At 46.2% G+C, this 17,537-nt stretch overlaps 1 protein-coding gene across 1 annotated transcript in view; it reads left to right on the plus strand.

Annotated features, from left to right (window-relative positions):
• Nucleotides 1-17,537, plus strand: part of TRIM45 (tripartite motif containing 45) — a 74,379-nt gene that overhangs the window by 18,824 nt on the left and 38,018 nt on the right. The gene's annotated exons all lie outside the window — the stretch shown is intronic.

A 17,537-nucleotide genomic window follows, 5' to 3' on the forward strand; every position in this document is an offset into this window, starting at 1 on the left:
CTGTGTTTGTCGGCAGATGCCGAGTCCCCGTGATTTGCTGCGCGTCCCCCTAGCCCCTCTGGACAGATTCTTGATTTCGTCCACCCACAGCGGAAGAACTCGTCCAACACTCACGCAAGGCAGACACTTCAGTCGCTGTTTTCAAAATGATTTTTCGTGAGGCAGCTGGTTTTTTTCGAGTTTGGTGCTGGTCGGGAAAAGCAACTGTTTTGACCACCTAGGTCTGCTTTTTGGCGTACTTCGCCTGGCAGCCCGGGATGGATTGCCCTCTGGAGAGACGACGCTGACTGCCCGTCCATGCTCAGGTAGGTGGGGTGAGAGTGTGTGAGTGTGTGGGGGGAGGTGAAGTGGGGTGGGCAAGGTGTATCTTTCAAATACCCTGTCTCCCTTAGCAGGATATTGCGATCGGCCTTCGTATCGCGATATCTTCCGTTAAACCGGCACCCTGGCACTTGTCGCGGAATGATGGTTTTCTCTCCAAGCCCCCTCTTCACCCACCGCCGTCTCGCGCTCGTTGACCCCTTTCCAAGCACCGCTCCGACCCCTTTATGTGGGAAAGTCAGCCCATAACGCTCCTGATGCCCAGGCTGCTGGCGCAAGACGCCTCTCAGTTCCCATCTTGAACAATTACCAAATAAAGAGACGGGCGCTGGAAGCAGGAAAACAAGAACAGAGTTTTATTTCCCATGAGGAGAGCCTGTCATGTCGGACACTCGCATAGTGTCTTCAGGAGGTGCTCTAACAAGTTTCTCTGAGGCTTCGTCTTTTATACACAGGTTCATGGTGCACAAACATCCTTCATTACAATCAAGACATTGTGAGGTATGAAGATGCTGAATGTTCTGTCGATTCCTTTGGAATGTGTGCGCCTGATCGAATCTCAGGGGGTGGGGAGGTCATGATCAATAGTAGCTCCCTTTGAAGAGGGGCGAGTGCATACAGTAGCGGGCAATAAACTGTATCCTCAGGCTAAGGGATGACCAGCGGTCCGTGCAGACAATCGGGCTCAGAGGAAGGGGTCATCAAAGGAGGGGTATTCATGGAAGAGAAGGAGGTGTTGGTCAGGCGCGGGGTGTGATTCTCAGAGCCAGGGTCATGCGGAAGGGGAAGGGTTCATGACTTGTGCATGTGAGAGTGGGGGCGGTCGGGGTGCATGGGGGATGCTTGCAGGGTCAGGGAAGGGCGCTGGTGATCGATCGTGAACAGGGAGACCATGGTACCTAAAATGGCTGTCGTATATATGTGCGCATGGGTCTATGCTGGCGGGATAACACAGTCAGTGTTTTGCAATATCCGTTCTGCTTACGACAAGAGGTATAGTGAACACAAATGAACGCCGCTTATTTGTATATACATTGCCAATTTCAACAGTCGCCGCTTTTTAACATACGCTAGTTCATTTGTGTTTACCCCAACTGATGGAGTGTACATATAGTCGTGTGTGGCCAAAATAGCGTTTGTCAATACTAGCAGATCGCATGTAACCATATACAGTCGATACGATTGGCGGAATGCAGTACATATGAATTTACATTTGTTGGATTATTCATACAAGGCTAGAGATCGGCATAATACTTAGTCGGGGTCAATCAAGAAAAACATTCTGACGCATTATAGAATCAAGTTCTGACTTTCTCTCCGGTGACATCAACACACAGAAAAAGTGCTCTGATACCTTTGGGTTTTGTCAGCACTATAAGAGACTTTTGGAAAACTAAATACATGAGTGACCGATGAAACATTTTTGAAAGCAATAAAAAATGGCTGAGGGAGGAATTCAGTCCGATACAAGCAATAAGTCAAGGGGTGGGTAGAAAGTTCAAAAAAAGGGGGGGGTCTTTGTCACAATGTCTTTTTAACAGAGTCCGTCTTCTTTTGTTGGCGCTGTTGAGCACCGGCGGTGGAGCTATAGGTCCAGCTCGTATTCATCCTTACGCGTTGCAGGGTGCAATCAGTCCTCTGCTATTAGATCACAGTCCTGTTTCCTAACTGATCTTCGTAGGGGTGCCTCATGCTGGGCACCAGCGTGTCTTTCTTTTTCCGTGGCAAAACCTTATTCTATCTAGATGCTGCTCCTCTTTTCTGAGTCAAAAGTTATGCGGAAAGGGCGATGTTGTTGAATAATCGAGGGAGGAGAGGGCGGAGTGGGATCAGATCTTTGAACACACCAAGGGACCAAAAGGAGCAAAGGACGTCGAGCAAGCAGGCCCATCAGTCGGGCTCGAAAAGGACGGGGACTTCAGGCACGAGTGGGTCAGCGAATCGAGGGCTTCAAGGCAGCCCTTCATCTGCCGAGTTTGAGAATGGTGCCTCGTCCCGCGTCTCGTTGCTCTGTGACTCCATCTTTGGTCGAGGTCACACGTGCTTCATGATCTGTGGCCAGGCTGTGCGTCACGTCCAGCTCCTCTCCTCCAGTGATTGTATCTTTGAATGAGTACAAAACAAGTTTTAGAAAAACTGGCAGGAGAAGACATTTATACATCTCAATTCCGTCCCCAATCCTACGTAGGTGGGAGATATGTTCATCGATCACAGTCAGAAGTCATCACTTATGGAGTATGTAGGAGGGCATTTCTACTGAATTCGTAAGCCTATTTGGCACTCAGTCGTGACGTACGTGGGGAGAAATCGGACTAGGTACTGACAATCTTACATTTCCCTTCGAGGTCGGCTAACTCTTGCAAGCAGGGGGTTATCATCATGAGAGGGGGGACAGAGGTGAAACATGCTTTACTTGGGGAGCGATAGTTAACCAAGGTCATCAATTACACTTCGGGGATAGCTGATATGGAGTTGGGGTCAATCGGGGGAAGCGGGGACGCTTTGGACATTCGCACTTAAGTGCAGAGGGGGGGGGGGAAGAGAGAGAGAGAGAGAGAGAGAGAGAGAGAGAGAGAGAGAGAGAGAGAGAGAGAAAAACAAAAACAAACGTGTACAATAATGGTCCATTCAATGCGCACACAACACAGAACAGCAGGGGTTAAGTAATACGGAAACACAGGCAGAGGGATGACGTAGGATGCTTATTCATTAGTGCACGTCATTTTAGTTGTACTATTCGGGGTGCCAAGCGGAGTTATATTTTGTAGTTTCCCTTCAGGCTGCCCTCCCAGGCGCTAAGTTCAGGGAGAGGAATAGTCATTGTTTGCATGTCCTGTGTAGGCACCATAATCAAATCCTTTTTTCCATCTCTTCGTCCGCTAGACCACTATTTTTTTCGTACTTTTTACTCGACGTTCCGATGTGACCTGCAGAAAGAGGGAAAAAGAAGGGGGGCGGGGGCAGCATTTAAACAACATATTAGCGCGCATAAACCCAAAAAAAAGGCTTTTACTTACTACATACTCGGCCTATCTCCACGGAAGGCAGTCTCTGTCAACTCGGCATTTAAGCCCAGGTGGACCGCTTAGTGTGGGAGAGATAATTATCGGAAGCCTGTGGATAGCATAGGTCACCCAAGTTTGGTATTACGGATCGTGTGCAGGGGGGGGGGTCAAGTGGCACTCCTTCGGGGTGACTTAGGGGTATTTTTAAAACAATTTTCCAGATACAGGTAGCATATAAAGTATAGGTTAAATACCAGGATCTTTTTTAGCGGTTGCTTTAGGCTGTACAAAAATGCAAACCACATACAACCAAAAACCTGGACCGTTCAAATTTTGCAACATTCCTGTGTACTATATTTTTCAGCCCTTAACTAATGGAACTGAGCCATTCCACCTGTAATTTAGTTACATCGGAAATAGTAGTCATTTATTCGAAACTTTACCAATTTACGCGTGACAACTGCGTTTGCTTTTTCCAAAAATCTTTAATAAGAATGTCGGTGCACACATACGGGCCTACAACCTCGTGGGCCGGCCACGGAGCAGGCTGGAACTGTACATGTGGGGATACTTAGTAGTGGGAAACTTAATGGAGTCGGCGGTCGTTAATTTCATAAAAAATGCGACAAGTACAATAAAATCATATCGAAACTTCAGTGTGAGCAAGTATCATAAGCGTTGAAATTCGAACTTTCAATAATCATGATGCGCCAAAACGTAACAACAATTCATTGTCCGAATGTTCAATCGGTACCCATCTCGTGTCAATTCATTGTCCTTCATTGTCCGAACACATAATCAGTACCCATCCCATATCAATTCATTGTCCGAACTGACAGTACACATCCCATATCAATTCATTGTCCGAACATATAATCAGTACACATCCTATATCAATCCATGTGTTTAAAAAAACTGCATACATATCTCATGACACCAAGGCTGAGCAATCGGGGTACAACAAGGAGTTGAAAGTTTCATTTGTACCGGCGCCATTTTGGGTGCAGCCAGGCAGGTCCAGGCATAGTCAAAATCTCCACTAACTCGTGGTTGGCCCAGAGCCTCTTTCGGCAGTCCAAACGTTCCGTTAAAGGGCAACAGAAAGGATCGGCAGTATGGACCATCAGTCAAAAAGGGGGAGGGAGGCAAAAAAAATTCTACCGGGTCATACTGGGTTTTCACCGGAACTGATCCGAACTGCAGTCTGCAGAATTTTAGTCATTCAAACTGAGGCTGGCGTCAGCATGGGAGCGCCGACGTCCCGCGGCTACATTTTCATCGTTCCGCGGGCAATCATGGCAGTCATTCCCCATCGGGGGTGTCTGCGGGGGTCGGGGACTCCCGCGGCTCCTATAGAATCTTCAAGGTCGAGGAGAAATTTTATGATGGTGGGACTCGTTTCTTAATCAACAAGCAGCCGGGCCATCTCTTCACCCCGGGCCTGCTCCAGCAGGATCGTCCGCCATTTTACGAGTGGGCGAACCCACGTCGGGTGAGTGGAGTGTTGGGGGTGCCGCTGGGGCCTCCACCTGGGGAGGTGGGAGAGGCTCGTTCGCGCCGCCTCTCCCTCCCAGCGCACCCCACGCCGGTTTCCTCGGCGCCAATATACATGATGGCCGGACCAGGCGATGAGAGAGGGGGGGGGGGGCGGAGGCATAGGCAAGACATCCCCCCCCCCCCCGGTGGCCTACAAGGCGCCGCTTCAGGGCCGACCGGGGAGCTTCTACCAAGCCGTGGCTGGACCAGGAGATGCGAGGGGGGGGGTCGGTGGCACGAGCAAGACATCCCCCCCAGTGTTGTCGCAGCCATTATTAAAGAAGTGGGGACGGCCGGACCCCGTCGGCCTCAGCTCTTCTTCGGGCCCACCTTACTCGATGGCCTCCGGCCGACAGCTGGCAGCAGGACCCGCCCTACATGTGCCGAAGATCTCGTCTTCCGGATGGGCGTAGCCGCGAACCTGCTGCATTTCGAGAGTTTCCAGAATGGGGGTAGGTATCTGTTGACTTGTATCTGTCTCATGTTACCGTTATTGGGGCGTGGCAAGCGGTGGGGCAGACATGTTTGGAGCAGTGAGGGGTGACGAAACCTGGTTGCCCCGTGGCTGCCATGATGTCAAGCTTGGCTTCTCTCACCATTTTCATGTTTCTTGTTACGGGCTTATTCCTAACGTTTCTTATTTCTAGCGAAGATCAAAAACTCATCAGTGGCCTACTGACTTTACTCGATTCCTTCTGTTTTCCCTAACGATTTTTATATATTTTTTTTTTATTTGCTAGCACGATACAGCGGCTAATCCGCATTTTTCTTTATATTTGTCCTTTTTATTAGGGGTGCCCTCTGGTCGAGCCAGATGACCTACCTCTAATAAATTGTCCGGGTGGAACTAGTTTACCAATCAGTGGGGAGTAGATAGGCCCGAGAGATTACAACGGGGGACAAAGGTCCACCTTACCTACCCTTCACTACTTGCAAAGATTAGACAGAATATTTCTTTTCTACGTTATTTGCAAACAGAGGATACCTCAAAAGAACTATTCCTTGAACAATAAATGTCCAGACAATCAATCAATCAATGGGGAGAAAAACAGGCATGACGGATTACAATAGGGGACAAATGTCTGCATTACCTATCCTTCACTATCTGCAAAGGGGGCAGAATACTTCTATTCTTCCCTGTTTGTAGACAGGGAATATCTCAAAGAGCAATAATCGATAAAAATCGATAACAAACAATCAGTGGGGAGAAAGATAGGCATGACGGATTACAATGGGGGACAAACGTGTGCATTACCTATCCTTTACTATTTGCAAAGAGAGAGGAACGTTCCTATTCATCGCTGTTTGCAAATAGAAAATGTCTCAAAGAGAACCAATACTTTAAGTACAATCAATCAATCAATCAGATGGATAAAGCCATCCTACCAATCGGACATAAAGATGTCCTATTTAACCTTACCCGGACCGGACCGTGTGGGCAATTCTTCGCCTTCCTTTTTCCAGCGCCCAATCGTTCTCTTTCTCCTTGTTTTTACCGCAGCATTCCTGTGGGATTCCAGCCAGGACAGTAGGTCACTTGAGAGAGGTCCGTTCGGAATCGGTGAAGTTCATTCAATCGGCAGCCGGACGAGGGCCCTCTCAAGGCAGGTATACTCCAATCGTTTAGATGTTCACCCCATCGTCTGGACCTCTCTTACCGGACCTTATGTCGCTGATGGGCCCCGCGTTGGTCGCCAATTGTGGGAAAGTCAGCCCATAACGCTCCTGATGCCCAGGCTGCTGGCGCAAGACGCCTCTCAGTTCCCATCTTGAACAATTACCAAATAAAGAGACGGGCGCTGGAAGCAGGAAAACAAGAACAGAGTTTTATTTCCCATGAGGAGAGCCTGTCATGTCGGACACTCGCATAGTGTCTTCAGGAGGTGCTCTAACAAGTTTCTCTGAGGCTTCGTCTTTTATACACAGGTTCATGGTGCACAAAAATCCTTCATTACAATCAAGACATTGTGAGGTATGAAGATGCTGAGTGTTCTGTCGATTCCTTTGGAATGTGTGCGCCTGATCGAATCTCAGGGGGTGGGGAGGTCATGATCAATAGTAGCTCCCTTTGAAGAGGGGCGAGTGCATACAGTAGCGGGCAATAAACTGTATCCTCAGGCTAAGGGATGACCAGCGGTCCGTGCAGACAATCAGGCTCAGAGGAAGGGGTCATCAAAGGAGGGGTATTCATGGAAGAGAAGGAGGTGTTGGTCAGGCGCGGGGTGTGATTCTCAGAGCCAGGGTCATGCGGAAGGGGAAGGGTTCATGACTTGTGCATGTGAGAGTGAGGGCGGTCGGGGTGCATGGGGATGCTTGCAGGGTCAGGGAAGGGCGCTGGTGATCGATCGTGAACAGGGAGACCATGGTACCTAAAATGGCTGTCGTATATATGTGCGCATGGGTCTATGCTGGCGGGATAACACAGTCAGTGTTTTGCAATATCCGTTCTGCTTACGACAAGCGGTATAGTGAACACAAATGAACGCCGCTTATGTGTATATACATTGCCAATTTCAACATTTACCTCTCGGTACAGGTCCCGTGCTCCCTCACTTACCTCTCACCGTCCCCTCATTTTGCCACTCACTCCCCATTGTGCACTGTCAAATATTATTCACTCTGCGCTTGAAGTGGTAACATTCAGTTTCCGACTTCTCTTATTTTACCTGCTGCTTTGCAATTTTAAAATAACCACCATCTTGCGCTTTATTCTATGCTTTAAGTTTAGTAATTCAAAAAACGAAACTTTAGCATTATATTACAGTGCAGGGTATTTATGATAATTATTGCTGCTCTGTGTCGTGGCTTGCTCTTTAGCTTCATATTTAGTCATAACATACCTATAAATTGTCCAGGAACAGCATGTTAGTGGGGGTCGATATCATTTAAAAGCAGGGGGTCTGTGTGGTGGGTGGGTGCGTGTGGCTCTGTGTGTGGGTGTGTGTGGGTGTGTGTGGTTCTGTGTGTGTGTGGGTGCAAATGCAATAGGTCTCGCATTTGCGAGAGATTAATCTATTGGCATTGTAAATGACAATGCCATTTATTTATCTGTTTTCAAAAACAACACATAAATAAAACGATTGTCATTTACAATGCCAATAGCTCTAACTTTTGCAAAGGCGAAACCGTTGCATTGTAAATGCTTGTTATTCTTTATTGCTTAATTAATACAAACCATTGCAATATAGTGCACAATAAAACACTTTATAAACATACAAAGCATTAACATCCAAACCCTATACATAAGTGTGCATAGCAGAGTTTATCATCCATAAGCCCTTTTAAAACGACCCATGCAACGCGTGTAACCCACTCCCCCAAGCATTCATCAAGCAGAGTTCGGCGAGCTTATATTTTTGATGGTTTATATTTTTCTGACAGCTCTTTTCTATTCTCCTTATTTTTAAACCAATCCTAATGTATTTTCTTCTGTAAAATAAAAATAGAAAACATGTTTCTCATATCTCTGCGTTCAACAATTTCACTTCTTATGCATGTCAAGGAGACGATTCACAGGGAATCTGAAAACATTTTAGTATTTTTTATGACAACGAAGTAAAAATATCCCTTTTGTCCGAAAGAAAACGAAAAATGTAATGAGGACAGAGATAGTCGGGGCAGGAACGGAAAGTGCAGCAGTGTCTAAGGGGGAGGGGGGGGGGTGTAGAAAAGTTTGTTATTCCTGTCCGGAAACATTCCAGTTAGCCAGTTACAAAGGGTTTCTAAATAGATTTTGCGGACAGGAAAGCGTTAAACACGGTTCTTGCAGTTCAAACACAAGGGCGGACGGTGAGAGATTGCCGTCCCCCTTTCTACCCATGGTGTGGGGGGGGGGGGCGGAGGGGGTCATCTGTACCCTCCTGTCTTTTCTCCCCCCAGACTTCCCATCCGAAGGGCCCGGGCAGCAGCCTGTCCCCGCCTGGAGCCGCGGTGTAAAAATAACAGGCAGCCGGTTAATTATAGCCTCCCCGGGCAGGTCTGTCTGAAGCACTCAGGGGAGGGGGCGACTGGGGGTCTTTGAAGAGCTGTGTCTGCAGCGGAGGTCTGCAGGGCTGGTCGGGGGTCACAGGGTTCCCAGCAGCAGGACTGAGCGGGGACAGGACAGGTAGGTCCGACTCGACTCTGCTTTAAAATTGGAATTGATTCAACCGGTTTCACATTAGACCCGCGCTAAACTAGTATAAATAATAAAACAAAAACTGTTAGTAACTGGGAGAAACATACACGTTTATCTTTTCAGGTCTTAAGATTCTAGCTTCAGGACCGGGTACTTAAGAGTTTGTGTTTGCGTTGCATAGTGCCATTAATAAAGGACTTCAGACCCCTGACGAGGCCGCAAGGTTTTTAATTTTACTTTCTCTCTGTTTTAATACTGATCGGAGAATCGTAAAGTCGGTTGTTAGTTGTTAGTGTTAGTTGTTAGATTGAGAAGTGCTCTTAAAGACGTGTCGCCAGAATGCCCCACAGAGCCACACTCCTTTGCTTTGCTGACTCATTTAAACTCAGTTTGTTGACACCAACATGTTATTTCGGGGCTATATACACTGCCCCTTGGAGACAAACTATTTACCAACAACAGCAGGAATGCAGTGGGAACAGGACTTGGGGTGTGATGTTACAGATGAGCAATAGATAATACTGCTGATCCATGATTACAAATATTTCACCTGATAGCTGACACAGGCTCTTCAAATTTCAGATTATTCAGAAGTATTGTCATACCCCGGCTAGGCTGCAGAAGGCTGGCCTTCGAAAAGATGCGAAATGCCAGCGATGAAACTATGAACTTGCAGACCTAATCTATCTGTCTTGGTAGAGTCTGGGTGTCCACAGTACTGGGAACACAGTCTTGTTGAGACAGAGAAAAGGATAGGCCACACCCTCGAATTGTCACCATTAATAGCATTGCCAGGACATCTCAAAAGACGTTCAGTAGAGGTTAGAATATACATAGCACTGACCTTCGTACTAGTGAAGCACAAAAGGAGAAGTGATAAGAAGGGGAAAGGCCCATCTCCTCAAGGTGAAAGATTAGATACAAGACTTATACTGTAATAATGCCCCAGGTAACTTCAGGATACTTATGAATCTCAAATCCAGGCCTAAAAGCATCTGCTCACCATTGTCGTCTTACTTAGCGCAAAAATCACAAGATGATAGAGACACAGAGAGTTAAGATATAGATTACAGGATAATCCACGTGGCTGCCTTATTAGACTTTATTTATCCGAGAGGAACAGCCAAAAAGCATCACATTGTATACTATAAACTGCTAAAGTGTATTGAAATACGGAGAAAATTGGTTAAAATGGTGATCTGATAACAAATGATGTAATGTTGGGTCAGCATTTCAAAGTGGATATTGGAATGCAAAGGATTGTGGCAAAAAGAGAGTCCCATAATTGGAAAAGTGTCACACATTGCTTCAAAGGACAACTTCAAAATTGGTTTGAGCACACTGGGGGATCATATCTGTAAAACTAGATACGTCAGTGTGGTTTCCGCCTAAAATTCAAATGTATATTAAAAGCGCACCAAAATTGCTTCAAGAACACCCCCATGGGGCATTATCTGGACCGAAATTCAAACCGGTGCAAAGCCAGGTATACTGGCAGATGCGTTTATCGTCCGAAATATAGAAAGCTTCAGTCGAGATACGCTCGTATTCAGATCCTGGATATGATAAAGGGTTGTGCCGCCCATGCTCGGCTCCCAAAACACCGAGCACGGGCGGCGCGTCCCTTTTATAATTTCCAGCATTTTGGGCGCGCTTTTAATATGCATTCAAATTTTAGGTGATACCATACTGACTTATCCAGTTTTACCTATTCGATTCCCCCCACCCATTTTTGAAGTTGTCCTTTGAAGTAGTGTGTGACACTTTTCCAGTTATGAGACTCTCTTTTTGCCACAATCATTCGCATGCCAATATCCACCTTGAAGTTGCTCCAGGATATATTGTCTGACATTCGCTCGATTGCGGGACTTTCTGCCCCAATGTTTTGGTGTCACTGTTACATATTTTGCTTCCTGTTGATGACCCTGCTCAAACACCGACGAATATCATATGAGGACTGTGTTTTTAAGAATTTGATGGTGGATATCAACACTTGTTTTACGGGTGTTGACTTCAAACATTGTGTTGTTACTAACATCCACATGTGTATATATATTTTTTGTATATAGTACAAATGCATTTTTTATTCACCATATATCACTTTCACTGCGCCATCCCGTTTTAGGTGCACCTTGTATAATATTACATTATACTGTTCAAATTGATTCAAAAATCTTAAATGAGATATGTATTAATAAAAGCATCACTGAAACTTACTCATTTGAGGGGTTTTCTTCTCTCCCTAGTGTGATACTATTGTTGTGGAAGTCAAGGGCTCCACTTCCTACATAGGAACCACTTTATAGTTGAATCATTGTCCAGCCCAGGTCCCTGGGTTACTGGGTTCCTGGGTTCCCCTTTTTCTAGAATAATCCTACTGCATTTGAGCTGCTTGGCAGTAGCTCGCCAGATCTGGAACTCCCACTACCCTATCCATCCTAGGTTGTTTACTATTGCAAGGGCCTTTCTCCTTTTATTTCTCCTCATCATCTCTAAACATAAAGTGTCACGTTTGTTGAAGAACTTTCAAGGTGGTAACAGAGGAGTATTCCCACAGATATAGAGGAATCCAGGTAGAACAAGCATTTTGATTAGGGGCATGCTACCCATGACTGCTATTGAGCGAGATTTTCGAAACTGTTCTGACATGGAATGCCTTTGGTACCCTTTATCCTAAAATAATGTGTTATCGCCTGCCACATTTTCTGTTCCCCGAGGGTGTCTTCGCCTGCCACACTTTCCCTCATGAATATTGGTTTGGATCTGCACGCCGACTTGATGCCCATATCCCCCTCACTGATACTTTGAACACCTCCCACAACATTTTATATTCTAGGACTCAGCTTAGACTTTCTGTGAAATCATTCAAAATTGTGTCTTCCATTGTGCTGTAAAATGCCTGGTCTTGAAGTGTCTGTGGTTGCAGTTTCCAAATCAGCACATTTACTCTATTGTGCTTTTTAGGTTTCGCCTGGGGCACGGAGCGTTAGCTCCGCCCCCAGAGAAATCTCTAGTCTTCAGTAAGGGACTCTTGGAATACGCCCTCTGTTCCATTGGCTAGCTCCATAAATGGAGGCTAGCCATTGGAACAGAGATCTGTCCGTCAAGGCCGGACCAGATTCGGGGGCGTTCCCGAGATTTTTTCCATGGGCGGAGTTTTGTTTTTTCCCGTTCCCTCCCCTTTCACTGAAAGTGATTTGTTTCTGGAGCTCGGGTCAGATGCGCTGTCCATTCCCGTCCCCCTCCGTGTGCCTCCCCGCCCCCTCCCGCTGTCCGTGTGCTTTCCCGCCCCCTCCCGCTCCCCGTGTCCTCGTAGGTGCTTGTTAAGATTTATCATTTAAATGTTCATTTACATAATCATTCTTTCAATGGCTCAACCTATGTTTTGGTTTCCCACCTCAAGCGTCTCATGGCTGTCCCGGACGTCTTTATGAGTGACAGTTGCCCTGGCCTATGAGCGTACTGAAAATCTCTGCGCACACTAATCATGGAAAGGGAAGTGGCTGCTGGGCGGGGCTTGCGTGCGTCAGCTTGTCGGCATTGAGGGTTGTTGCCTTTGAAATGATAAATCAACCTGAAAGGTTCATTGAAAAGAATTGTTCTGGATGAATATATCGGAAAATATGGCTTGTCCGGTACAAGTTTGGTTCGAAGGAAAGTAAATCAGGTTTAAAACTTTTAAGGCACCCCACAAGTTTGCACCCTTGCCCGCCACGCCCACACACTCACAGGAAGATAAACAAACTGCTTGTACAAATATGAGTGTACTCACAAAGTCACTAGTGTTTGTACATCTTTTAAACTGTTCTTTACAGGCAATGGCTGTGGGAAGGAAAGGGAGCCGGGAAATGACAATGGACGGGGCACCTCGGCGGTGCAGTCAGTTCCTGCACATTTCCTCTCTTTATGCTGCCGCTGGGAGGAGGGGAGGGGGCGGGGTGCGGCATCTGGGATGGGGCTGGCAAGTTTGTTGTTCTCTTGGAGCCCCGGTGTAGTGCCTAGGGTGCAGCAAAGGAGAGCAGCTTGCACGAGGCACCCTCCCTGGATATTGTCTCTGCCGGCAGAGAGCGGGAACCTGGGCTGAGGGTCCCGGGAGATTGATCCACCCTGCGGGCCCCCCTGCCACCCCTGGGCTGGCGGGGATGCGGCATGTGTGGAAGCAGAGGCGGTAGATGCCGGGAGAAGGAGCGGCGGCGGCTCGGGGAGCTGTCACGGGGGGAGCAGCCTCCTCTCCCGCCTGGATTCCTTCCAGTTCTCCTGCTGACCTGTCTGTGGACTGAGCCGGTGTCACGAGGACACTTCCGGCTCCTGGAGCCGCCCGCGGTCGCAGGATGGAGCTCTCGCAGCTGCTAACCCTCACGAGGATCCGAGGAGGTAAGGTTGGGAGGGGACCTCGCAGTGCATTGTGGGGCACTTCTTTGCCAACCTCTCTGGTCTCAGAAATTGGACCACAGCCGGTCCCTCTGACACCTTAACGGGATCTATTGAGTTTAATCAACAAGACTCAAACCTGGGATGTGTACTTGTTTATGGAAATGTAAACTTTTGCTGTAAGACCCTTGCATCTCACTTTTGTGAGGCGAGGTGGCCTTATGTGTCGCTGAGAAATGTCTCAGGGGTCTGTAACTCTGAACAAGCAGCAGGACCTTGGAAGACCACTCACATGTCACGAGCTATAGTGAAATCCAGAATGTTCCCAACGCGTGAGTTGCCCTGGCCTTTCCTGTGAGTGACGCTGCCTCAACCCACCTGGCCTGTCAGAGGCAGTCGTCTAGTATCAGAAAATCCTTATGACAACCCCGAGAGATGTCGGCCACAGGTGTGATCAGTGCAGAAAGTTGAAATAGATATGACACACACATGGAGAGGATATGACACATCCGTATTGCCGCAATCCTTAAATATGATTCTACATTGAGAAGGTGTCAAGATAGCGGCACACAATAAATATATTTATTATCTCCCAGTGATTAACTAGGCCAAGTAGCTCATACTCATACCTGGTAAGGTTGGGTTAAGCGTAACTGGCGTTTGCAGGTGATTGTGGTGGGCCTCTGTAAAAGTGGACTACTGCGCTCTGGACGCATAAATATGCTACGCGCAGCCCTCAAAACATTTAATCTCAGAATTCTCAAGGAACAAGAAAGATTTGAGAGCTTTGGAACAAAAGCTTAAGCTTTATTAACCATATTGCACAATATTTTTTAATGTAGGTCTATTGAGTCCATTCTCATGCCCTTTCTAAAAGAAGCAATTATTAGGTGCTACCGGTTTCCAAATTAATTCTACTCAATTTATCAGCCTCGGTAGGAAGGATTGCCAACTTGGCCCTGTTGGGATTCAAACTCGAGATCTGCAGATCACAACATATATCAGTGATGACCATTTAACTCACTAATGCGAAGGTTATTTCTATGTATAGGAGTGGTTTGAGACTGTCTAACAGTGAGTCTGTGATCCAAGCCGTGACACTAAGGCCCAACAGGTGAGGTGTATGTGCCGTTCACTTTTACAATACAAAATATGCACTTTTGTCTCAACCTGCACAACGCGTTCCTAAGTGTGGTTATTAATGGGACCAATGGGCGACATACAGCAATGTTATTGAGAAGAAATATGACTGACCCAGAGAAAACCTCTTTTCACTTTTAGATAGGGGTCGCGTCCCTGAGACTCAAGATTTGTCCTAGGAAATTCCCGGTCTGGAAGGTTGGGGCATCTGTAGTCTTGGAGCATTAAACATAAAGTATAGAAACAAATGAGTGAGGTGAACTCTCCCCTTCCACATCCCGCGGGTAGGGGTGCTCAGTGAGAGAAGCAATCCTGTAGATCTCGACCTCAAACCCACAGAGGCATCACTGGCTAGCTGTCTGTCCTAATTCACCCCACTGGATTCCCTAGGGAAAGCAAACATCTGGTCAGAAATCTACTTCACCTGGCACAGCTCGTTGACATAGGGTATGGAACTTGTTCCTGCTAAATCAGGCACGACTGTGACCCTTTATTCAGTCCCCCAAACCATTCAGGTATTGGTTTCTGGCACAGGAATGAGCTTTACCCACTGGATTTGCCCAGGACAACAACCTTCTTTTAATTGTTAATCATTGGTGCCTTGTTGGTTTGTGGTTGATGGAGACTTAAGTTAAATATCCAGTGTTGTTTCCATGGAATGACTTGTGAACAATACAAACCGTCTTAGATTGTGAGTTTTCTTTAATTGGTGTGTTGTGAAGGCATGTGTAGTGTTATGTGATTGCTGCATTGTGGGCTGTGAGAGCTGTGTGGGCTGTGAGAGCTGTGTGGACTGTGAGAGCTGTGTGGACTGTGAGAGCTGTGTGGACTGTGAGAGCTGTGTGGACTGTGAGAGCTGTGTGGGCTGTGAGAGCTGTGTGGGCTGTGAGAGCTGTGTGGGCTGTGTGGGCTGTGTGGGCTGTGAGAGCTGTGTGGGCTGTGAGAGCTGTGTGGGCTGTGAGAGCTGCGTGGGCTGTGAGAGCTGTGTGGGCTGTGAGAGCTGTGTGGGCTGTGTGGGATCTGTGGGCTGTGAGAGCTGAGCGAGCTGTGTGGGCTGAGAGAGCTGTTGGCAATGTAAATAACAATGCCATTTATTTATAAGTAAACAAAAAAAAAGAAATGTCATGAGCAATGCCAATAGCTCTAACTTTTCCAAAGGCGAAACCATTGCATTGTAAATGCTTGTTTAATTTGATTCTGTCTCGGTTGAGCCTCTTTGATTGTTAGGCGTGTCCTTCTACAACAATCAAATAGGTTTCTGTTTTTCTAGGAGTAGCACAGGCTTATTTGTAACAGTTACTTCTGAAGTAGAGCGTAGGTGTAACGTGATGTAAAGAGAAGGGACCCTCCCCTGTAGCATAGTATGCAGGGAAAATATTTCAATATAGGAACACCTAGGACTGCTCTTACATATTTTCTAACAGTGTGTACTAACTATATAATAACAATGAATAAACAAGGCACAAAGACTGTGTAAGAAAAAGAAGAAAATCTATTCAACAATAATATTCTTTCATTTGTTTTTATATTAATGTATCAATGTGTTAAGTGTAAAAAGCAATTGAATGCTACAAACATATCCTTTTGAATGTCATCAATGACATTTCATTCATTCTTTATTCGCATCAACAACAAAAAAACAACACACACACACACACTGAGAACTAACTAAATCGAAAATACAATATTTACAATGCAAAGAATGTCTAAAGTATATATTAATCAATATTGCTACAATCTTGGTAGCAACAGTAAATTCTTATTGTGGCTAGTTGCCAAGTGTCTTCCAAATTCATCTATGCGCGTTTTGGGAAAAAGCGCCTTTCTTCAGGAAAGCCACTAGGTACCACTGTATAAAAACCTGCAATCACATGTGCCTAGTTTATTTATTTTATTTATTTAACTTGTAACGCGCAATAGCTACCCGCAGCTGGTTTCCCGGCGCTAGGGATAGACTCAAGAAGAAAGAAGTAATAGGTAATATCAAGCAGACCAGGACAACGGGCAGATCACTCAAAAAGCAAGGACAAAAAGCAAGTTAGATTACAACAAACAATATTTTAAAGCTGAAAGCTAGAATATTGCACTATTTGTCATTGAAGACTGGACAAAGCTTGAAAAAGACGGCAAAATATGCCCAGGAGTTGTCAAGCATTGAGATAAAAACTGTGTATAGAAATGGGCAAAAAGCTAAAAAGGTTGTAGAACTGAAGAGATCAGTAGTATCCTGAATACATAGATGGGCGTTATTGAATAGACAAGATCCTTCCCCTCTAAGACGGAGTAATGCTCTTAATTTGTAAATGGTGAGAGGGATTCATTGACCTCCAAGATTGTTGTATTCCTGCGCTTGAAAAAGAACCTAAATGAACGACATATAAATATCTTGTAGATGGACAAAAAACACATACAGGGATGTCCTTCCAGATCCAAGAACCCTAGATAAGGAAGGCCTGGGCCTAGATTTTTCTTTTGTACACTTCTTCGCCTTCACTGTGATGGTGTCTTGGCTGCAGGTATGCTGACGGTCACCGGAGGTGGTGAGCTTGTCAGTCTCACATGCCAGTGTGATGCGCACAAGGGATGGTTGGAGAATGATGCAGCTCGTCTTGGCTGTGGAACAAGCTATCACAGGGAACCAGTTGAGTTCATCAGAGTGGGGATGAAATTATTCATATTTTTTCTGGCCTTAGAAATCACCTATGCTTCAGGAAGTCCAGAATTAGTTGGGGTGCAGCAAGTTGGGTGATCACCCACGTTCTTTGTTCTTCTTTACAACTACTTACATGTGGGTTGTGTCATATGTTCATTCAGATGGATCATGTAATGGTGCACAATGTATATGCAATGCTGTTTTCAACGTGTACTGTACCGGCTAAGTTGTTTATTGGCTGTAAGATAACTCAAGGATTAAAAAAAGTAACAAAATAGGTTCAGGTAGGTGCTGTGCTGGACCAACAAGAATCATAAAAGAGCATCTTCTCACTGGAAACTACCTGGCGTTTCCTATTGGCTTTATGAATAATGTGGTTAGCTAACGGCTGTAC

This window comes from Lissotriton helveticus, chromosome 8 (assembly GCF_964261635.1).
Source record: "Lissotriton helveticus chromosome 8, aLisHel1.1, whole genome shotgun sequence".
Taxonomy (NCBI): domain Eukaryota; kingdom Metazoa; phylum Chordata; class Amphibia; order Caudata; family Salamandridae; genus Lissotriton; species Lissotriton helveticus.